The 23,179-nt window shown below is 36.8% G+C and overlaps 1 protein-coding gene across 1 annotated transcript in view; it reads right to left on the bottom strand.

Moving 5' to 3' along the window:
* SOX6 (SRY-box transcription factor 6) overlaps positions 1–23,179 on the bottom strand; it is a 621,353-nt gene that overhangs the window by 20,458 nt on the left and 577,716 nt on the right. The window lies entirely within an intron of this gene.

Genomic DNA, 23,179 nt, shown 5'->3' with positions numbered 1-23,179 from the left:
AATAAAATATTTTATAAACAGCCTTTCTTTTAGGCTGACTAGACAGAATGATCCCTTACATGAAAAGTCTCAGATCCCAAGATGCATAACTAATATGCTACCTTTTCGCCACCATACCCACAGTACATTAATTTCATTTAAAATGCACTGACCATACAGGATAAATTGATTTCACTTTATATGGGTTTGACAGCCATGTTTATTGTGCAGTGAAATGTAGTGTAGCTTCCAGCTGACAATATCCATCAACACAGGGCAATATGCTGACTGCTGGGCCAGACGAAGGCATACATTACTCTGGAAGTGAAACACTCATTCAGATACGACAGTGTCTTCTCCTGAGGATCACCATAGTAATTTATGATGCCCTCAGTGCCATTACTTTACAACTGACATGAATTCAGCAATTTATATACTTGCATGCATACATATAAAAGGAGACAGGCTTGTGGAGACTGTCAGATGCAAAAACATTTCAATATTATTCTAAGTTAACTACTTTGCTACAGGTGATTAACATTTGAGATCTGCTTTTACTGTCATAGCTTTTCTTCACCTCTAGCAACACCAAATAGCCAGTTTCCATTTATTTGTTCACTTACAAGATGTATTTCATTGTTAACAGGCAGTTTTAATCTCCTACAGACTGATCATCGTAGATTTTTAGACTCTGGTTTTAGTAGATCTTCTACTCCATACCAATTGATACTCCCAGACATGTCCAAACCTAACCCAATCTCTCTCCCTCTCATTCCATACTGTAGTCTTAACATATCCTTCCTACTCACTTCTACCTGACTAAATTCCACCCTCTCCAAGGTATAGAGTTCAGGTCCCACCCTACCAACTGTCCTACACTGACCTTGTCTGTCCTCCCATAGTACATATTATTTACATGACACTGACTGACACTGAATTAATTACACAGCAGATCTCTATTCTCACAAGAAATACACCCAGAAATTGAGAAATTCAAGCACAGTACATAGTATAAAAATGTGAATTAAGGGAAAATAGAAAACACCAGGGTGTATGCACATCTTGTTTTCTTGTCTCCTTTTCTCTCTCCCAAGCAGAGTCAACTGCAAAATGAATGGGACATTCCAAGTTAAAACTAGAAATGTTGTATTAATGAACCAAGATTTAGGAAGAAGAAGAGACTTATCCAGAGAGATCAAAAGTTTTGAAGCTACTTTTAAATTGGATCTGATATATGATCAGAGTCAGAATTTTAAGAAAATATAAAGGGGCCCTAACATCAAAAGAATATTTAGAAAGTGTCCCTTAACTTCCCAAAACTGCTTCATGAAACAAACTGGTGAGGGAATTATTGTTATAGCAATAAAAATACATATGCCTGTATATATGTGTATAAACTCAGAAATTTAAAAAGAGATTGTATTTTAGGAAATCCCTTTTAAACAGATAAGGAAAACTCTATATAATAATATAGAATTATTTTTAAAAGGTATGCTATTAATCTGAATATTTGAAGCCTAAAATTGACTTTCTGCTATAATTAACTTAAGAATCTACATATCAAATGTGACTTCATGCTGCTCATTTATTTTCAGAAATAACATCAAGTTAAAAAGGGGCGGTGGGGGGGAGGCAATTCATTCTAAAGTAGCCAATGCTCTGTATCAGAATCCAGAGTTATCCTAGAGAATTGCTCATAATTCTAAGAGGCAGATTCTTTTACTTTTGATAGCAGAGGAATCATTTGTGAGTTCAATGTTCATAATATGTCTTCTCATGGAAAGCAGTTGGAAGAAGCCTAGACCTGCAGCTATGTACTTGGAGACTACTACTTTCCAGCTGGCCTAAGAGTCTTTAATTACCAGCAACACCATTCCTAAATAACGGAAGGTCAACAGTACCACACTGGGCAACAAGGGAAAGCACTGGTCCCCTTTACTCCAGGAATTCCTGCTCTCTCTATTTCCCTGAGTTTAATTCATCCTTCATCTCCCATATCACAGTCTGTGTAAAGGCAAACTTTCAGTTAGATGAAAAAAGATAGTCTATGAGGAAAAAACAGAAACTGCCAGGCAAAAACTTTCTTAGGGATCTGTGATTCAGACGATTGAAAGAGAATACAGAAAGCTGAGTTTTTCCAGGTGGGCTGGAAAGAAGGCCAGTTTAACCATCATAGCCTATGGCAATGGTCCTGAACTAATCCTAGAGAGGCCCCCTTTCTGGGTAAATGCCAAGGGTTATGTGAGTGAATGAGTAAGCGTTTTGTATGGATTTGTGCATATATAAAGTTCTCCCTAAGGAGGAACTCTAGCAAATTCTATAATGTGCTTAGGAATCATTTATTTATGCATCAATTCAGCAAACACTTCTGACAAATTTCAGACGTACCCAGCATTGTGATGGAGTATACAAAGATAAATAACACATGTGACTTGTTTTTACGGAATTTGGTCCAGTGTGGGAAACAGATGCATAAACAGAAAATTACAAAACAGTGTAAGTGCTAACATGGGTAATTTCAAGGTACTAGGAAAGCAGAAAAGGGAAGCTATTAATGTTGTTGGAATGGACAGATATGAATAACGCGGAAGCTTCAGAGAGGAAGTACTGCTTGAGCAGTATCTTAAAGGAAGAGTAAGAACTTACCAGCAGGTATGAGTGTGAAAGCATTCTAGGTTGGAGAATGTGTGAATATAAAGGCACAGAGTTATAACAAAAGCACAGAGGGTTTTAGGGAATAAAAAGAATCTGGCTATGGCTTGAGTTTTTTTTAAAAAAACAGGGGAATACCAAGAGATTAAATTCGGAAAGTAAGTAGGGGCAAGATTGCTAAGTACCTTGACTTCAAAGCCAAGAAGTCTTTAAGGTTTTTATTATAAAAAAGCAGGGTAGTGACAAGAACAAATGTGTTCTACAAGAGATCAAAATGGAAGCTAAATGAGAAATTACCACTGAATAGTCTCAATGATTACCAGTGAATTGGCAATAAAGAATACAGAAAAATAAGGTGAATAAATACCTCCTCACAGGCCCATTAAAACTTACATTTTGTCAGACAGAATGAATGTAATATAAGTAAAATATAGCACAAAAGATTCTCTTCTGGGATCCAGTTCTGGTAATGGCAGAATAACGTATATCAGACTAACTTTCAAGCAGATAATAATTATAACTGCTGGAAAAAATATGAAAAAAAAAACCAGTTGAAGGTACTTGAGATCTACCAAAATTAAGAAGAAACTGGAGAGGATTCAATCTTAGAAAGAAAGAAATGTCACTGAGTAAACCCCCTGTTTTCATAGTTTTTCCATGAAGACACTCCCCAGTCTGAGTAGCATGGAGTGGTTAGAATGCAAACAGAAAGTCAGTCTTACTTGGCCTAATGTATCAGAAGAGACAGTTTGAGGCTTCTGAGTGCCTGACACCTGAACTTCACATGTATAGGGATGACTTCAATGATTCTGGTGGAAACCAGGGCTGTATATCTGAAAACTCTGAGCAGAAATTTCAGCTGATGCCCACTGCAAGGGAAACAGAATTTGGATTTGAATCCTACAAAGTTAGAAAGTATTCATGAAAAATTCAGGCTTTCCACTGAAACCCCAGAGGGACCACTCTTTAGGAATAAAGACTGTATGCTAAGACTAAGGATTCATCTTAGGACTGAAGACAAAACTCAAACAGTCACTACCTAACAGTGCAAAACTAAGCCTCCACAAGTTCAATGTGACCAGCAAGTATTTTAACTGCCTCCTAGCACAAAAATAAACATTCTTAACAGAGGAAGATAATAGAAGCCAGAGTCTCTACAATTTATAATCCACACTGTACAGTGTATAATAAAAAAAAACATTAGTTGTGCAAACAACCAGGAAAATGTGACCCAGAGACACCCCCCCCCCGAAAAAAAATATCAACAGAAAGAAACTGCAATGGCTCAAACAGTGTAATTAGCAAACAAGGACTTTAAAGTAGCCATTAAAAATATGTTCAAGGATATAAAGGAAAATAATATCATAATTAATGCATAAATGGGGGAACTCAGCAGAGAAATGAAACTATAAAATGAAACAGGGAAATTCTAGAACTGAAAGACGTATTTGAGATGAAAATACACTGAATGGACTTCATAGCATTTTCAAGTGCAGAATAAAGGGTCAGTGACCTTAAAAATACATCAAAAGAAATTAGCTAGTCTCAAAAACAGAAAGAAAAAAAGCTGAAAAAGTAGGCAGAGACTTTGCAATACGTAAAACGATATACTGTCCTAAGTGTAACTGGAGTTCTAGAAAGAGAGGAGAGAGAATCATGACTGAAAACTACTTGAAGAAACACGGGCTGAAAATTACCCGAATCTGGTGAGAAAAATCACCTTATAGGTTCAAGACATTCGGACAAATGCAGGCAGGATAAATACAAAGAAAACCATACCTAAACACTAGTCAAACTGCTGAAAACCAAAGACAAAGGGAAAATGCCAGAGAAAAAGGACACATAATATATACAATGAAACAATAATGCAAATTATGGCTGATTATTATTAGAAACAATGAAGACTGGAAGCCTATGGAATATCATTAGACTGCTAAAAGAAAAAAAATCAACGTAGTCTTATCCAATGAACATATGCTTCAAAAATGAATGTAAAATACACTTTCAGACAAAAGCTGAGAGAATGCATTACCTGCAGACCCAGACCAAAAGAGACATTCAAGGAAATTATTCAAGATGAAGAGAAATAACATCTGATGGAAACTTAGATATATAGGAAGAAAAGAAGAGCACTGAAAATGATAAATATGTGACTAAATTAAGAAATTTTTTTTCTTCTCTGGATTTCATAATAAACGGCTGATTGTTTAATGTTTTTAAAAGACAAGGGACTATTTAATACAAAATACAACATTGCATCGTGGGATTTATAATATATGAAGAGGTAAAACACATGAGAAAAATGGCTGGCACAAAGGACAAAGGTAGTAAATATTAAATGTTGCTTGAGTAGTAGTATAATTTTAACTGTAAGGATATTCAAATTAAGAATGAACAGTGAATCTAGAAAAAACAATTTTTAAAAAAATACAAAGAGGTATAGCTAAAACACCAGTAGAGTAATTCAAATGGAAGACTAAAAAGAGGATTCAGAAGGAAACAGTAAAAAGATCAGTGGTTGTAAAGGGGAGGGAGAGATGAATAGGTGAACACAGAGGATTTTGGGGGCAATGAAAATACTCTGTATACCATAATGATAGATACATGTTCTACATTTGTCCAAACCCAAGGAATGTACAACATCAAGAATGAACCCTAATATAAACGATGGATTTGGAGTGGTTATGATGTGTCAACATAGGTTCATCAGTTATAACAAGTGTACCACTCTGGTGGGATGTTGATGATGAAAGAGGCTATGCATGTGTGAAGGCAGGGAGTATATGGGAAATCTCTATCTTTCCCTCAGTTTTACTGTGAAACTTAAACTGCCCTAAAAAAAAAAAGAAAAAAGTTTTCATAATAGTAGCTTAGAAAAAGGATTCAATTAAGCAAAAGGAAAAAAAGTAATAACAGAAAGCCAAAAACTGAGGGAACAAATAGAAAAATAGCAAATTGCAAGACTTAATCCCATCAAAATTAATAATTACATTAAATATAAATGAATTAAATAATCCAGTTAAAATTGGAGATTTTCAGAATGGATAAAGAGTAGAAATCAGTGAATAGGAAACAATTTACAAAGCCAAACACTGGTAATTTGAAAAGATCAATAAAATTGATAAACCCCTAGTGAGACTGATCTACAAAAAGGGAAAACAAAAATACCAATATTTGGATTGAAAGAGGGGATATCACTATAGATACTATTCACTTTAAAAGGATAGAAAGCAAATACTGTGAATAACTTAATTCCAATAAATTTGACAACTTAGACGAAAAGAACAAATTCCTTGAAGGACACAAACTGCTAAAATTCACTCAAGAATACATAAGAAGTCTGAATACTCCTATAGCTAATAAAGAAATTCAATTTATAGCCAACAACCTTCCCACAAAGGAAACTCCAATCTCAAATGGATTCACTGGTAAATTCTTCCAAACATTTAAGGAAAAACTAATAGTAGTCTTACACAAACTAAGAAAGTAGAGGAAGAAAGAATACTTCCCAAATTCATTTTATGAAGTAACATCAAACCCTGACAGAGATTTGAACATAAGTGCAAAAATTCTTAATAAAATATTAGCAAATTAAACCCACTAATATGTAAAATGGATAATAAAACATGACCAAGTATGATTTATCTCAGGATAAATTAAGTTAAAATGTAATAGTAATTTAATATTTGAAATCAGGCAATGTAATTTAACAAAACAAAGGGGAAAAAACATGATCATCACAATAGATTCAGAAGATGGTTTTGACAAAATGCAATACCCATTCATGATAAAAACTCTCAGGAAACTAATAATAGATAGGAATTTCCTCAGTCTGATAAAGAACTTTTAAGGAAAACCTGTAGGATATCATACTTAATAGTGAACTACTGAATGCTTTCCTCCAAGATGAAGAGCAAGGCAAGGGATGTCCACTCTTACCACTATTAATCAACATTCTTCTGCAGGTAAAGAAATAAAAAGCAGGCAAAATGGAAAATAATAAGTAATGTTATGTGTATTCATAGATAATATAATTGTTTACAAAGAAAATCCTAAGAAATCTGCAAAATAATTACTAGAACTAAAAAGTAAATTTACCATTATTGCAATATACAATATAAAAATATAAAAATCAACTGTACTTCTATATACTAGCAGTGATTTAAAAAATAATTTCTTAAGTTTACATTCATAATAGCATCAGAAAATAAAATTCTTAGGAATAAATTTAACCAAAAAAGTGTGCAAGACCTCTACACTGAAAACAATATAACATTTGTGAGTTCAATAAAGTAAACCTAAATAAATGGAGGAATACACCATGTTCATGGATCTGAAGACTCAATATTGTTAAGATGTCAATTCTTTCCAAATTTATCTATAGATTCAACCCAATCCTATTAAAATTGCAAAAGACTGTTTTTAGAAATTGATGAGATGATTTTTAAAACTATATGAAAAATAAAGCAGTAAAAACATCCAAAACAAACTTGAAGAAAGTTGGAGGATTCAAACTACCTGATTTCAAGACTTACAGTAAAAAATACCTTGTGACATTGTAAAAACTAGAGTAATAAAGACAGTGTGGGATTGTTAAAAGAATAAACAAATGTATTATATTAACGCATATATGTGGAATCTGAAAAAATTGGAATGCACGATCGTATTTACAAAGCAGAAATAGAGACACGGACATAGAGAAAAAACGTATGGATACCAAGGGGGAAGGGGGGGGGGAGTGGGATGAATTGGGAGATTGGGATTGACATATATACACTATCGATATATATATATATATACACATATACACTATGTATAAAACAGATAACTAATGAGAACCTACTGCATAGCACAGGGAACTCTACTCAATACTCTGTGGTGACCTAAATGGGAAGGAAATCCAAAAAAGAGGGGATATATGTATACGTATAGCTGATTCACTTTGCTGTACAGTAGAAACTAACACAACATTGTAAAGCAACTATACGCCAATAAAAATTTTTAAAAAGAATAGACAAATAGATCAGTGGAACAGAATAAACAGTCTAGAATTAAATCTTCCTCACATATATGGTCAATTTTCAATAAAGACCTAAGCTGTTAAAAATGATCTTTTTTTTCAACAAACAGTGCTAGAAAAGTGGACAAATATGGGGAAAAAAGTAAACTTTGACCTCTTACCACACATTACACCCAACAGTTAATTGAGATGAATCATGATTTGAAACAAAAACAAAAATTATAAAAAAAAAAACCAAAAAACAAAAATTATAACACTCCTCAAGGAATATCTTGGAGAATATTTTAGTGACCTTGTAGTAAGCAAAGATTCTTAGATATGGCAGATAAAGCACTAAATATACAAGAAAAATAATAAATTGAACTTTATCAAAATTAAGACTCCGCTTATCAAAAGTGATTATTAAGAAAATGAAATGTTAAGGCCCAGACTGGGGAAAAATACACGTCTGACAAGACTTGTATCAAGAATATATAAAGAACTTTTACCAAAAACAAAAAGTAAACAATCTAATTTAAAAATAGGCAAAAAGACTCATTAAAAAAAACTTTACAGAAGAAGATACAGTTATGGCCATTGAGCACATGAAAAGGTATTCCATGTCATTAGTCATCGGGAAAAGGCAATTAAAGCCACATACCATTTTGCACCCACTAGAATGGATTACAACACTAAATGTTGGCAAGGATATGGAGCAACTGGAACTCAAACATATTGATAGCAGAAGTGTAAAGTGGCATAACCATTTTGGAAAACAGCTTGGCAGTTTCTTTTAAAGTAAAATATACATTCATCGATGACCTGCAATTCCATTCCTAAATACTTACCCAAAACAAATGAGAACTTTTCAGAATATAATAGCACTTTTATTCAGAATAACCAAAGGCTGAAAATAACTGGAAAATGGACAAACTGTGGTATATACATACAATGGGATACTATCCACAATAAAACTATTTCAGTGCTTAGTTCAAAAAAGGTAAAAACAAAAGTACCAAAGTAAAACAGAAAACCAAACAAACGAATGTAAGTGATATTTTTCTGAAAGATTCTTTTCTCTGTAAACCTGAGTGTGTGGCATATTCAGGCCATTGTGAACTCAAGAAAAAAAAAAGAGTCATTTAGCAAAAAGAATTATTAAAAGGGGAAAAAATGCTACAATTGGTTGCTTACTAATAAAAAGAGACAAATATAATATACACCATTGGGTCCTTGACAATCACACTATTTTAGACTACTTTAGTCTATCAACAGAATAATTAATTTTCTCCTGTGGGATTTTGAAAGAGTTACATGACACATCTGAGTTAACAGAGAAAATGATCATGAGTGCATCAGAAACAAAAATGTAGAAGATAAAGGAATATTAGAAGCAGACATGAAAAATTAGGAAAGGAGGAAGTTATTAATATGACATAGGTTGGATTTTTTTCACCAAGTTTATTCCACCAAATGTATCTTAATATTGTAGAGGTCTAATTCACTATGTTGTAGGGATGGCTGACAGCTGTCTGTCTATGATTATGGAAGTTCTGCTAACTTTGCACTCCAACTTACTGCCAGAATGTGAACTTACTTTCATTATAAGAAGGCTATTTGAAATTCAAATTTGATTTCTTCTTGGAAAATAAAAGAGATGGATGATTTGGCTATCCTAGTGGTTTACTTGGCAGGAAAATACATTCCGTGGCTGAGCAAGAACCTTTATCATTAGAGAACTGATGTGTTCATCTTCAGAGAAGGAGGGATACCAGCAGTGGAAGAGTATGGTTTGAGCTCTGTGTCTTTTATAGAGGATTAGCTAGATAGGTTAGCAAAGAATGATTTACTGATGGGTGTCATGATTTAAAGACGGCAAATGCAAAATATGGATGCATAGTTCTTCTGAACTAGAGGTCGGTTCAGAAGAAAAATAAGGAACCAGAGGTACAGGAACAAAAGATGAATAACCTGTGGTACTTTGATTAAAGTGTTAATTCTTCATTCGACCAATGCAGGGGAAAGCCATAGGAAAATTTTCATTTCCCTATTTTCATTTTAAGCTTCTTTAATCCCTACCTACCTCAAATGCCCTACTTACCTCAAGTATTGAACTTACCTATACCAAGAAATTTACTGAATAAATTAGATAGATAGATGATAGATAGAGATAAAGATATAAACATATGCAGTGTACACATAAAGAAAAAATTCCGCTGGACAATTTGGAAACAGACATTTCACTAATTAGAGTACCAAAGTAATTATTTTAAAGAACAGTTTATGTTTTTCACTAGTCTAGACCAGAGATCAGTTTCCAGAATAGAAACACCAAGTGTACTAAGGAATTTTACCTACAATAACATTTACAAAGTGCTTTCAGGAAATACATTATCTCAATCCTCCTTACAATCCTTTGAAATGGGTAAGAGGGTAAATATATTCACTTCACTTTATAGATGAGAAAACCAAGGCTCAGAGAAGGTGAGTTACCAGCCTCTGAAATAACCGGCTGCTAGTATATTGCTAACAAGGAACAAAGCCAGACCTAGAACCTAGGTCTTCTGACTTTAAGTCTAGTGCATTTCTCCTACACCAAAGCTACCCCAGGCACTATTCGGTGACATGAAATAACTCTGAATCTCAAAGCCCACCATTCCTTGGCTGGGATATTGCTTCCCCCGTAAGGATGCCATTTCCCTGTACTGTTAAGCACATTAAAGGAGCCTATTACCAGTTATGAAGTTCATGCCACTATCTAACTGGTCCAAAGATGCAAGAGCATGCAAAGAAAGCACTAAGGAGTGAAATTACAGCAGGGATTAAAACAAAGCTAAATTAATGCATTCCTTGGTTGCAGGATTATGAGCAAGTGCTATTGTAGATAAGGCTTCTATTTTTTCCTATTGGAAACTCCATTCTCTTTAAAAGATCAACAAGAAGAACCAAAAGGGAATTCCCTAAGGTCAGCTCTGAGGAAACATAAACCTCTAATTCAATAACTCTGCTACTGCTCTGAAAAAAAGGCTTTATTATTGCAACATCCATATGGAGCCAATTGGACATTAATGACTAATCAATCCCTCCCCTTTCTATTCTACTTAAAGTGTCACAAACCATGTTTAGATTAGCCCATTTCCTGCTTAGGATTGCTCAAGATGTCTTTTGTTCTTTCAGGACCAGCCTGATGGAGGCAGCTTAAACAAACACCACGACCAGAGTGGCGCAGGAGTTATAAAGTGCCATATGTGAGTGAACAAAGGGGCTATACTAAAGCCTTTTGTGGTATTTGTTCATGTTTTTCATCTGAGCTTAAAAAGGCTTAATGACTTTGTGGTGAGCTGATGCATGTGGCTCGTGGCTTTGCAAAATGAAGGAAATTCTAACCAGTGATACACCAGGCTGTGTTTTCAAGGGTCTCCTGCTTGCAGTTTTGGTGCCCATGTTTACTTTTTTTTTTTTTTTTTTTTAATTCTCAAGTTATATTTGCTTTACACAGACAGCTCAACAGAGCCCTTTATCTTATTTCAACTACAGGATCCTAGGGCAACTGAGATAACTTATGTGATTCTTTATTTTAATGACCTGAAAGTAGCACAGAACATCAAATACTCTACTTATTATCTATTTGCTATTTGTATGCACAGGAGAGGGCTTACAAGCTGTTGAGTCCAGGCAAAAAGGCATTATTTAAGTTTGAACCAGAGACCACTGTGGAGGAAATAAGACAAAAATAGGTTCTGGCTCCTTAAGTTTTCAGGAGAACCAGTCTCAGATTCAAGCAGATTCCCTTGGAGAATACAGAGGCTGGTGAAAAGCTGGTAGACTAAATAATTCATGTTGCTCAGCAGTTTCTAGCTTCATCCAACTCAATATACTACCATAGACTCTACACGAAATTAAGAAGCACAAACCAAGATGAAGCAAATCTCAGATTAGTTAACAAAGATACTACTAAATCCAACCTCTCATTTCCACCCTTATCGCTCATCAATTGCCTTGGCCTCATTCTCTCTGGTGGACTATTTTAAATACCAGCCTTCTAGCTGACTTTTATTCCCAATTTTGAGTCCCCAGTCTCTACTTAAATACCTCTTCCTAATTTCAGCCAGGGTAATCCATCACAAATGCAATTCTGACCAGAGCACTCCTATATTAAAGTCTTCAGTGGCTTCCTAATGCCCAAAAGATGAAGTCGAAACTCCTTAGTATGGTGTTCAAGGCTCTCCATGACCTGGCTCTCTACTATGTCTCCAGTTTCATCTCTAGCTACTCTACTTGAAATTTTTTTGCTTTATAATACTGAACTACTTCTGGTTCTCTATATACCATGTTGCTTTATACTAGGAGTCCATGCTTTCCCTTTTCCTGGAATTTCCTCTCCATCTTGCAATCAACTCATTCTTTGACTCGTATCAGGGATCATCTTACCCAGACAGTCTTACCCAGTTTGTCAGGTTGGGCTAAGTATTTTAGGCTCCCACAGCACCCTGTGCCTGCCTCTATCTTACATTTACTATATTTTATCCAAATTGCCAGTTGTATCTGCCCACCTTCTTCACTAGACTATGCACCTTAAAAGGGCAGGAACAACGCTGTGTCTTATTCATAACTGCTTTGCTAGGGTCTGGTGCATAAGCTGGCATAAGATAAGTACTCAAATGTCATAGCAGAGAGCATTTGACATCTTCGACAGTGAAAATTTTAGAGTGAGATTCAGATGTCTACATATTGCATTAGAACCCGGGAATTTCTGAAATCAGATTTTGTATAAATCCCATTTATTTCTTATATTCTGTTAAGTACTTTGCCTTACTTGAACCCTCTATACAATAAAAATGGCTTTAATGGGAAAATGTACCCACAGCTGTTTGGAAGTCAGAGATCATCGGTTCTAATCTTACTTCTTTTATTGACTTTCCACACTGTACAAATCTGAAATCCTGGCCTCCCACTTCCGGGGAAATCCTGAAAGGATGATAAGGCATGTCAGAGCTTTTTGGAAATATTAAATCTGAAAGCTATTCTAATGCTGTCGGGTTTGTGTAAATATATACAACTGAAGCATATATTCAAATAGGCATATGATGGGACCTTCCCGATAGAGTCAATATGAAATGGATAAAACATGCTCATAGAATTAGAGAATTTTAACATGAGAGGGATATTAAAGATCATCTAATCCACGTCTGAGGTTAGAGAAGTTAAATTGCCCAAATCTCATAGTTAGTAAATGGCAAAATCACAATGAAGTCAAATGTACCTATTCCCAAAGTTTCACACTTGCCATCAAAGTAAAGTTCTAAAATGGTCAGCTGAATTGTTTCAATGGTATCCAGACTTAGATTAAAAACTCTTAACAAAATTAATTTAGTTGGTCTTTCTTCTTCATTTCATTTGTCCCAGGGAATCTCCCTTTTACTAGAATGAGAGACGCAGATCACAGGTGCAGTAGAAACTAATTTTTTTAAGGTTAGGGATATGGAAATACACAGTATTAGAAGGAGAGGGCACAAGGATTTGGGGTAATCAACTCAATTTTGTAGTATATCAAAACTTCTTTGCCCTGAGAATCTGGTGAAAGTATTTGAAAGGTATTTAATATTTGTGTGGTTTGAAAGATTGAAAAAAAAAAACTTTCACAGGTTTCTATTTCTCATTAAATTTTTCTACTTTTTAATGAAAACCAACAGGAAAAAACTACTTCAACAAAGGCAACCAACTGAATCAGCTCATCTTGGAGAAAAATGGGAGTCAGTGTGGCTCAGATGCTATGTAGACAGACAGATGTGGGTTTGAATTTTGATTTGATCTTTCCTAAGTAACCTTGGGTAAATTATTTCCCTCTCTAAACTACAGTTTCATCTCCCTATAAAAGAGAGCTAATAATTTCTGCTTGTCTGGATCCTTGTGAGGATTAAGTGGGAACATAAATTTCCCAGCAGTGACTGGAACCCAGTACCCACTCATTAAACAGTAGCTGCCTTTAGAAATAGTAGCAGTAGTAATGGCAGTAGAAGTAGTAGAATGTCTATTCCAGTACCAAGAACAAGCAGGTGCTTAACTCATCTTTGTTCCCTTTCTAGTCTTTCCCCGTACCTGGGTGATACTCCCTATACTGCACAGTCCTGTCCTTCAGCATAGTTATAAAATGAGCCCTTAGCTGGAGAGTGCAATTTACTACTTAATGGAGCCTCTTTTCTGACCCAAAGCTAAAAATATATTTCAAGAGTGTCCCTATGATATAGAACTAAAATGTATCGAATATGCATTAAGACACAATCAAAAAGACCATCTCACACCTCCCCAGTTCCCACCTGTGGGGCCTGTAACCAGACTATGCTGCTCAGTCCAAGCCAGAAAAAAAGAAAAAAAAAGAAGAAACCCTTATCTTGAGAATTTATAGATCAGCTTTTTATAAAGGACTCACTGGAATAACAAAGAATTAGGATTACTGACTGTATAATAAATATAGGACAGGGAAGTTTCAGGGACATTTGACAATTGTTTTTCCTTTTTGCTCTACCAGCAGTTCTGTGACTCTGCAGCATGGAGTAGCTGCTCTTACCATTTTTCATTTTGTCCTCATGCAGGATCAACCTTCCTAGTGAAAAGTCAGCGTATATTGAAGAAGCATGAAGTGATTTCTCTGCCATGAAAGTAAATATACATAAGCCAGTAAGGTGCAATTTTTATTTTTAGTAAAAATTTTAAATGGCTGAATATACTGTTTATGAAATTCTTCTCTCCAGGGCTGTGACTTGGGATATTAAGTTTTAGTTCAGAATTACTTGTTACAGCCTACTCCTAAATTTAACAGTTTACAGTATAACGCAAATATTGATGGGTTCTTACACAATCTCTTCCCTCTGGTACCATGACCTAATTTGGGACATCATGTCTAAGGGTAAATATCCACTGAACAAAATCATTTAAAAAAGATCACTCTCCTCTAGTGAGAGGCACAAGTACAAGACTGATCTGTAAGGCATCGAACAGTCACAGCAGACAAAGTGAAATCATACGTAAACGAGTATTATACCCAGGAGGAGAAGAGGTATTTTTAAAATGACTTGAATAAAAACCCTCCTAACACCTACTCAGCTCTCCCATGATGTAATATGAAAAGACAGCCATTGAATAGCCCCTCTGAAAGGACATTAAAGAGAACAGAGGAATAAAGAGACTAACAGACCACCAAGACCAACCTAACTTCTGCTTTTCCATTATTTTTAACCTCTATACATAATCTAAGTCAATCTTGAACAACAAAAGTTTAATGCCTATTTAGTTGGTGGCAAAGTCCAAATTCCTCAGCCTGACTCTCAAGGCCCTCCACAGTATGGAACCCAGCTATTTTTATAACATATTCAATTCAACAAATATTCACTGAGTATAAATATATGGAAAGCTTTGTATTGGGCTTGGTGGAGAACACAGAGTTGAGAAGTGACTCTTTCATTCTGGAACTTCCTTGTGAATGTCTGTGTACTTTACCATTTCTGTGTCTGCTTGGATTATTCCCTCAACTGAAAGTTCTTCTCCTTCTCTTTGTTTTTCCAAACCTAGGCTTATCTCCAGCTATATTTCTATCAGACCTTCCAGAATCATGGCTGTCAACAAAGCACTGTAGGTTCCTCTTCTAAATAGCACTCTTTTCTGTTTCTCTAATGATGTACTATAACGTATAACATCTTAGGTTGTTCTGCTTTCTGTGTATGCTAATATTATTATCCCAACTACATTACTAGCTCTTGAAGAATACAGTATAGTCCATCTTTTAAAAAATCCTTCTCTCTGTGCTCGTAACAGTGCTGTGTATATGAGATAATTGGTAAATTATAACTTGAACATGTGGGTAAAACTAAAGATTGGGGGACTCTGAGTAGGGATAGACCCCGTTGGGAATGACCTGGCTATCAGAACTTGTGGCTCAGTCTACAGAGAACCACCTCTAAAGAGGATGAAATGACAGATAGTGTGTGTAAACAAACAGTGACAGAGTAAAATGAGACAGTGTATCTAAAAGAAGGAGATACTCAAAGGTAAGAATTTCTTAGTTAAAGAAAAAAAAGATAGGGAAGTCAGTAACAGAAAATAGGGGAGAGCTGGTCGGTTATTGAATTTTGTGAATAAGTTAGAAGCACAGTTATCAGAACTTGAAAAGAAGGAAAGGACCAATTGGGGGGAAAAAAAGGGAAAAAACGGTTGTTCTCAAGTTCGGTCTTGACCTTAAGCAGAGAGAATTTAAAGAGCACACCAAATTGGCCTGAGACTCTTTAAATTCCACCAGCCTAAGGTTGGGCTGAATTCTATAGCCTGCAGATGGGAAGTCAAGTGGCTCTTGCTGCCAAGAGAAGAGGATTCTAGGGACAGGGAACTAGACAAGGTCCACACCTCAACAGTCACTACACAGTTAGTCTAGACATGGCAGATAGACCTCTATCAGCCAGCATTTATTCTAATATGTTGGTTTATGTGAGGCAGACATACGTACTGCTGAGGAACCATAGACTGATTTTGCCGTCCCATTGGGAACATGTGCCGGCTGTTCTTGTCTTGGATCTGATTTTCATGGTAGATGGCGTTAAATCTTTTGTCACCCAGTTGCTACAGCAAGATGGGGGAGCACTTCTGTGTGATTCAGTAATGGCATAAACAAGCATTTCTTCCCCAGAACGGAGGATATTCAGTCAGAAAACCAGATAATTTTGTGTGTGTGGTGACACTGTCAATGATACCTCTTTAGAGGAGGCAGCCCAATGAGAAACCAGCTCTTGGACAGGGCTAGGCTCCTCACGAAAGGGAGGCTGGGTCTTTGATTGGGCTTCTCTAGCTTAAGCAACTCTAAGAAGCAGGTTGAATTCGCTTTATGGAGTATTAGGGGATGGAGTTATACAAGAATCTTGACATTTCACTCTCTTATCCCATCAGGACTATCCATCACTTGGAAAGTTCAATGGAAATTGTTTTCTACCAACATTAAAAGTTATTTGGGAGCTTTTAAGACACAGCAAATATATTTCTTTAAGAGAAGTTTATTTGCTTGTTTAAGAGAGCTGCACTTTATATATAGTGCTGATATAAACTGGTGCACAGGATCCTCTAAAACTGTTTATATCCACAGTAAAATACATTTTTGTGATACCACAGAGTTAGTCCAGAGCCAAGGGCTTTTTGAACTCTGCTTATCTCCCAGCCTGTGTGGCTGTTACTCAGTTTTCACCATGTCTGGGGTCTCCCTGGCCACCCATCCTGGCCTCAGACCTCAGCCTGCTGGTTCCATACAGACTGCTTTGCCTATTCATTTTCTGAGATGCCTGGAAATGCTATTTTAGGCAGCTATGGAAGGCCAGACCCATAAGCCCACAGTAAAGCTCTGGTTGGTGCTCCCTCTGGATTTCCCTGGGTCTTTTATTTTAATATGTATAATTCCCCAACTTTTATTCTTGGTATACAATCTAGTACTTGGATACCTTCTTGGACAAAGACATCTCATCTCTGATATATTTCAATAATAATTTCACTTATTTTAAAGATGGTATGGTCCCCAATTTACACTTGTTACTTTCTAGTTGCCTTAAAGGTGAATGATTTCAATTGTACAGCAGTAAGATAAGAGTTTAAAAACCAGAAATCATCTACACCAACTTCCTCACCTACAGCTGAGAAAATTCAGGGAAAGAAATTGACTTGCTTAGGGTAGAACAACCGGAATTTAAGTTTCCTAACCCTTGAGGAAATATCTGAAGGGGTGTCATGTGGAGAAATGGTAAGCTTTATTTTGTTGGAATCCAAAAGTCAGACTAGAACCAATGAGTAGAAGTTATAAGGAAGCAAAGACAAATAACAAAGAATTAAAAATTAGAACCAGAATGAGCTTCCCAAGAAGTAGTCAGTTTTCTGTCATGAGACTATTAGAGGCATTTGAACAGAAGTGAGGTGACTACTTGTCAGGAATATAAAAAGGGATTTCTTGGATGGAATTGTAAATTTGATTACATGTCTCTCCTTTATTCCAATTCTGCGAATCTAAATGTTGTGATGTGAAGCACTGTATTCTGGTGGGCTTGAACAAATAATGACCTTTACATTCCAAAGTGTAAGCAGATGTAGCCTTTAAATCCCTCCCCAGATTATACTACAGCTTTCCTCTGATGCCTTGAATGAGCCGTGTATCATCAGGTCAATCTTCCTTTTCTACCAGGAGTAAGGATTCAGGGAGGGGAAAGGAAATGTGAAAAGCTTCAAAGATTTCCCAGAGTATGGATCAAAGGGTAAGCAGGATTTTTAGGAGAAGACATTCACATTAAGTGGTGCATTTTTTAAGGAAAAAGAGGAAAAGTTGCAGTCCCTGTTATTTGTCTATAAACAGAGAGCTTAAGTTGACAATAATAAAGCTATCCTGAGATTTAAAACTTAGAAGCAATCAGAAGTTCACAAAAAAAATGAAGCTTTCAGAAGGGTTAAGGCCATCTTGGCTGGGATCCAATTCACAAATTCAGTACAAATCTATAAAACCTTTCTAAGCAAATCTGAGAACCTGAGAGCAACCCCTTCTAAAAGGGGTTATTCTTGGTGCACATATCCATTTCCATTCAAAGCAATGCAAGTTTTTAATACATGGAGGACAGCACATCATTACAGTTCCAACCCAGGGTCCAAAAGCCTGCCTAATGGTAATCACTTTCAGAGCTCATCCCTTTTAGAGCTCATATTCCACTATGTTCCACGTCAAAATGAGGTGTGAAAAAACAAAACAAAACAAAACAAAATGAGGTGTTGCCTCTCTCTGAGGCTGGGACACAATAATTGAATTTGAGAATTAAAAGAGGTGTTAGAAGAAGGTTTTCTTACCCAAACTATTCTGAAAAACAGAAAAAAAGAAAAATGTCCCTTCAGAGGCCCCAGGTGTGTGAGAGAGAGGAAACAGGATGGAGAGAATCTAAAAAATAAGGCGGGCTACAACTACCGTTGCTGGGGGGAAGAGAAGAAGAAGGCGGCGGGGGGGCGGTCCATCTGTGAAAGGTAATTAGGAAATGCTACTGGAGAGATCTTCTCATTAATAAAAAGAAAAGATCATTCTCATTAATAAAAGGAAAAGATCAAAGACTTGAACATTCGATTCAGCAAGTGGTACAAATATACTTTCAAAGATATTGGTCTCCTCTTTTATTTCTCTGAAGAAAAAACCAAGTGAAAGCTACTGTGGACAGATCACCTTTCTTGTAATAAACACACTCTATGTTTCATGAAGACCCTAATAACAATCTTGCATTTGGAGGGGACCCTAGAAATAATGGAATCCAACATACCTCTTTTAAAAGATAAAGTTAAGCCCAGGGGCATTCGTCACTTATTTGCCTTCATTTAGCAAAGAAACTTTAATCCAAATTTCCCAATAACCAGACCACAGCCCTTTCTACTATACCTTGCAACCCTGAAATTAGGAGGGTTGGGATAAGAATTGCACTCTTGCCTAAGGAGAACAAGGAGAGGGGAAACACCGTATGAAAAGTCCATAAAAAGTTAAACATCTGTTCGTCATTCTTAATACGTGGTGACAGACTCAATTAATTGAGTCCTCTCTTCCTTACATGCCCTACATAGGAGCTAACAACTTTTGTGCGCTCAATACATATAAAGCCAACAAATGCTCCAAAGTATAACAAGACCTTAAACATGTTTCCTAAGCCCCCAGCACCGATGAATTTGTAGTTTTATAAATATCGTGGTGAACAAGAAATGCTGTCTTGTCATATTCAAGCCAAATAACAGCTGGACTTTAAAAATAAAATTTTGAAGACATTTGCCTTTTATATTTTTAATTTCTGTTTTCCTGGCTTACGGTTTTGTCATTTGATTTTGATGAGTGGTTAATACACACGCACAGCTGCCTCTTTTGGTGACCTTTCCCTTGCTGCTTCCATGTTCAAAGCTATGAAGCAGGTCTACAAGTTGCTTACTAAGTGATATTGGCATTTTCGCAACTGGCAGCAGACATTTTCCTGGAAAGCCAGGCTTACTTTAGTCACTTCAGAAGCCACACAGGAGAATGGGGTGCAAGGAGAAGAAGGGCATAGCCCCTTAAAGCTGCCATTATGCATTATTCACAATAGCCAGGACACAGAAAACAACCTAAGTATACATCAGCAGATGAATGGATAAAGAGACTGTTGTATATATACATATATATAAATTCATGTGATAAATGATATTATGTATTACATATAGTACATGTTATATAGTTATATATACATATTTTGAATGTGATAAAAATATTATTCATCCATAAAAGGGAAGAAAGAAACCCTGTCATTTGCAACAACATGGATGACCTTGAAGGCATTACGCTAAGTGAAGTCAGACAGAGAAAGACAAATACTATATGATTTCACACATACGTGGAATCTAAAAAGCCTGAAGTCATAGAAACAGAGAGTACAATGGTGGTTTCCAGGGACTAGACAGTGGGGGAAATGGGGAGATGTTGGTCAAAGAGTACAAACTTCCAGTTATAAAGATGAATGAATAAGCTCTGGGGAGCTAATATACAGCAGGGTGACTATAGTTAAAAATATTGTCTTATATACTTGAAAGTTGTTAACAGAGTAGTTTTTAAATTTTCTCATCAAAAAAAGGTAACCTGTGAGGTGCAGAGGTGTTAACTAACCTTACTGTGGTAATCATTTCCCAATATATACGTGTATCAAATCATCACACTGTACACCTTAAATCTGCACCAATGTTATATGTCAATTATATGTCAATAAAGCTGGAAAAAGATTTTAACTGGTCCAAAGCCAGAGGAAACATGGAGATGATCATGTGTGGACTAAGAAGGGATGACATCCTGGGTGAGAGCTACAAAACTTACCTGCCAATGGAGCTTACCGAAGTAGCTTTCGCCCTGAACCTCTGTGAGGAACAAAGAAGTCTTGATCTTCTTAGTACTTTTCTCAGTGATAATTATATCTGTCTTATGTATCTATGTATGCATTACCCTTTTAATCTTCTGTCTTTCTTCACTAGACTTTAAGTTCCAAGAGGTCAGGAACATATTTGTTTTGCTTCCTTTGCTTTATCCAGTGTCTAGTTCAGGGACCGGCACACAGAACAGGCACTCAAGAAATGTTCGTCTGTTTGTTTGTTTGTTTTTAGACCAAGACTGACTGAAGGAGTGAATAAATTTTTTAGGTATTCTTTCACTTCATTTCCTTCTTACTCTTCCTCTTAAGGGAAATATGGAGGAGCAAAGTGGAGAAAGTATGTGTACCTGTTATCTACTCTGACTTTAATATGAACTGCAACTCCAGCAGGCTTTGCAATCAGCTTACGCTTGAACAGATGCCAGGAAATATCCTGAAGTCAGCAGAAGGCTGCTGCGCATCCCAGCAGTCCTCACAAAGGCACTGCACTTCTGTTGGTTTTAGAGCAGGTAACTTGACTCCATTCATGAACTCAGTCCCCCAAAAGCACACGAGGGCTCAATGGCAACTCTGGGCAAGCTTCTGAAGGGAGGTTTTCACACGCTCCTTAAGCTCCTGGGCCACTACAGCCCTTCTACTATTACAGTCATCAGGCATTGCTGCTATGTGTGACAGAGTAACACGAGAGCTGGTGCATGGCATGACTTGCTATATTTAGGGGAGAGGAAATGGGCCATATACTGAGGAAGGTCACAAGGAGTTTGTTCAGAAAAATGAAGGCACCACTTCTGCATCCGTATATACAGGGGGTGCAGGATAGCACAGTACTTCATGGCTTGGGTTCTGGAGCCAGGCTGCCTGGGATCAACTCTCAGCTCTACCCCTACTAGCTATGTGACCTGTGGCAAGTTACTTAACTATTCTCACCCTTAATTTTCTCATCCGTAAAATGGAAAAAAAAATACCTTCTTTACAGAGTTGTATATGATTTAAATGAGAAAACGTGTTAAAAGCTTAGCGTATTCTCTGGCATATAAATGCTTGATAAATGTTTGCTCAAAAAAAGCAAAGTAACTAGGAAATTGGTTTGAATCCAGACAATCTGGATACTGAATGGAAGTTCCACAGATTTTTCTATACAGTATGTTTCTCTACAGTTAAGCTTTTCACTTTTTCTTTTCATAATGGTTAATAACTCTGACCATGATTTTTAACTTACCAAGCACATGATAATCATCAACTAGATTATTAGCATTACTGAGAGGCAAATGACTTTATACCTATCGTACAGTTAAGATGTAAGTGAAGGGCTTCCCTGGTGGTGCAGTGGTTGAGAGTCCGCCTGCCCATGCAGGGGACACGGGTTCGTGCCCCGGTCTGGGAAGATCCCACATGCCACGGAGCGGCTGGGCCCGTGAGCCATGGCTGCTGAGCCTGCGCCTCCGGAGCCTGTGCTCCGCAACAGGAGAGGCTACAACAGTGAGAGGCCCGCGTACCGCGAAAAAAAAAACACAAAAAAACAAAAACAAAAGCAAGAAGTAAGTGAAGAAAGCTGAATGACAGATTAAGAAAACTCTGTTAGAACAAGGATAAGGCAATAGAACTCTGTAACTCCTAGTCTACAGAAAAATTAACAGACTGAATACTCCAAAGTGATGAAAAGTATTATTTCACTGTGTCTGGTCAGAGATTTAGGTACTCTGTAGTACCATCTTCCAACAAAATTGAGATGTGCCACACCTGAATAACTAGTTCCCTAGACCACGGAACCTCAATCCTCACCAGGGGGGAAATCATGTACTTCTAAATGCCTATAAAAATGTCAGTGTCACCGTGCTCTCAGTACACATTCTGCATGGAAGACAGTGAGTATATTTCTGGTTTTGAGTCCTCTTTATTCCTCCTTTCCTGCTCCCCCACTTCCTTTTCCTCTTCCCTTCCCTTCCTTCCCCACTCCCCTCACACATGCACATACCAATCAGAGTTTATTTTAACACCTTGTACCCAGGACTATCATTAAACATTAGCCTCTCCCACTGGCATGAAAAACCTGCCTTCTGAAAACTCTCTGAAGTACTTCCTAATGTCTGATACTACCCATCTCTTAGTGCTCATGCCAGGGATTTCTGAACTGCCTCGGATGGCCCCAAGCTATCACTAGAAGCCATGCTCAGTTCAGATGCTGCTATGAAATGTCTTCATGTGTTTTCAAGGGATTAGGGTCCTGGAAGGAATCCTGCCAGTAAAAGGGATAATAGTAAGATTTTTCCCCTCAAGCTAAAGGACTTTAGCTGGGACCTGAGATGGATGAAGTATTGTGTTACTCTAAAGAGAACAAATAATCTTCCCTGACTGGTGGGAGGGATTCTGACACAGGAACAGCTAACGGGAAGACCAGTCCCTGCTCTGGGATGACACAGTAAATAACCAGGCAACGCTACTACTGAAGTGCTGACTTAACTCATAGATTGTAAACAGCCTCTGGGGAGCAATCTCTGCTGTTTTGCTGCTTGTGTATTTAAAACAAACAAACAGAAAAGAAAGAGGAGCGGACAGGCATTGATGGTGCTGTGGGTAAACACATTGAGAGTAAAGCTAGTCTTTTCCATCCTGACTTTCA

The sequence above is a fragment of the Orcinus orca genome, chromosome 8 (assembly GCF_937001465.1).
Source record: "Orcinus orca chromosome 8, mOrcOrc1.1, whole genome shotgun sequence".
NCBI lineage: Eukaryota > Metazoa > Chordata > Mammalia > Artiodactyla > Delphinidae > Orcinus > Orcinus orca.
This window is presented reverse-complemented; position numbering and strand designations above follow the sequence as displayed.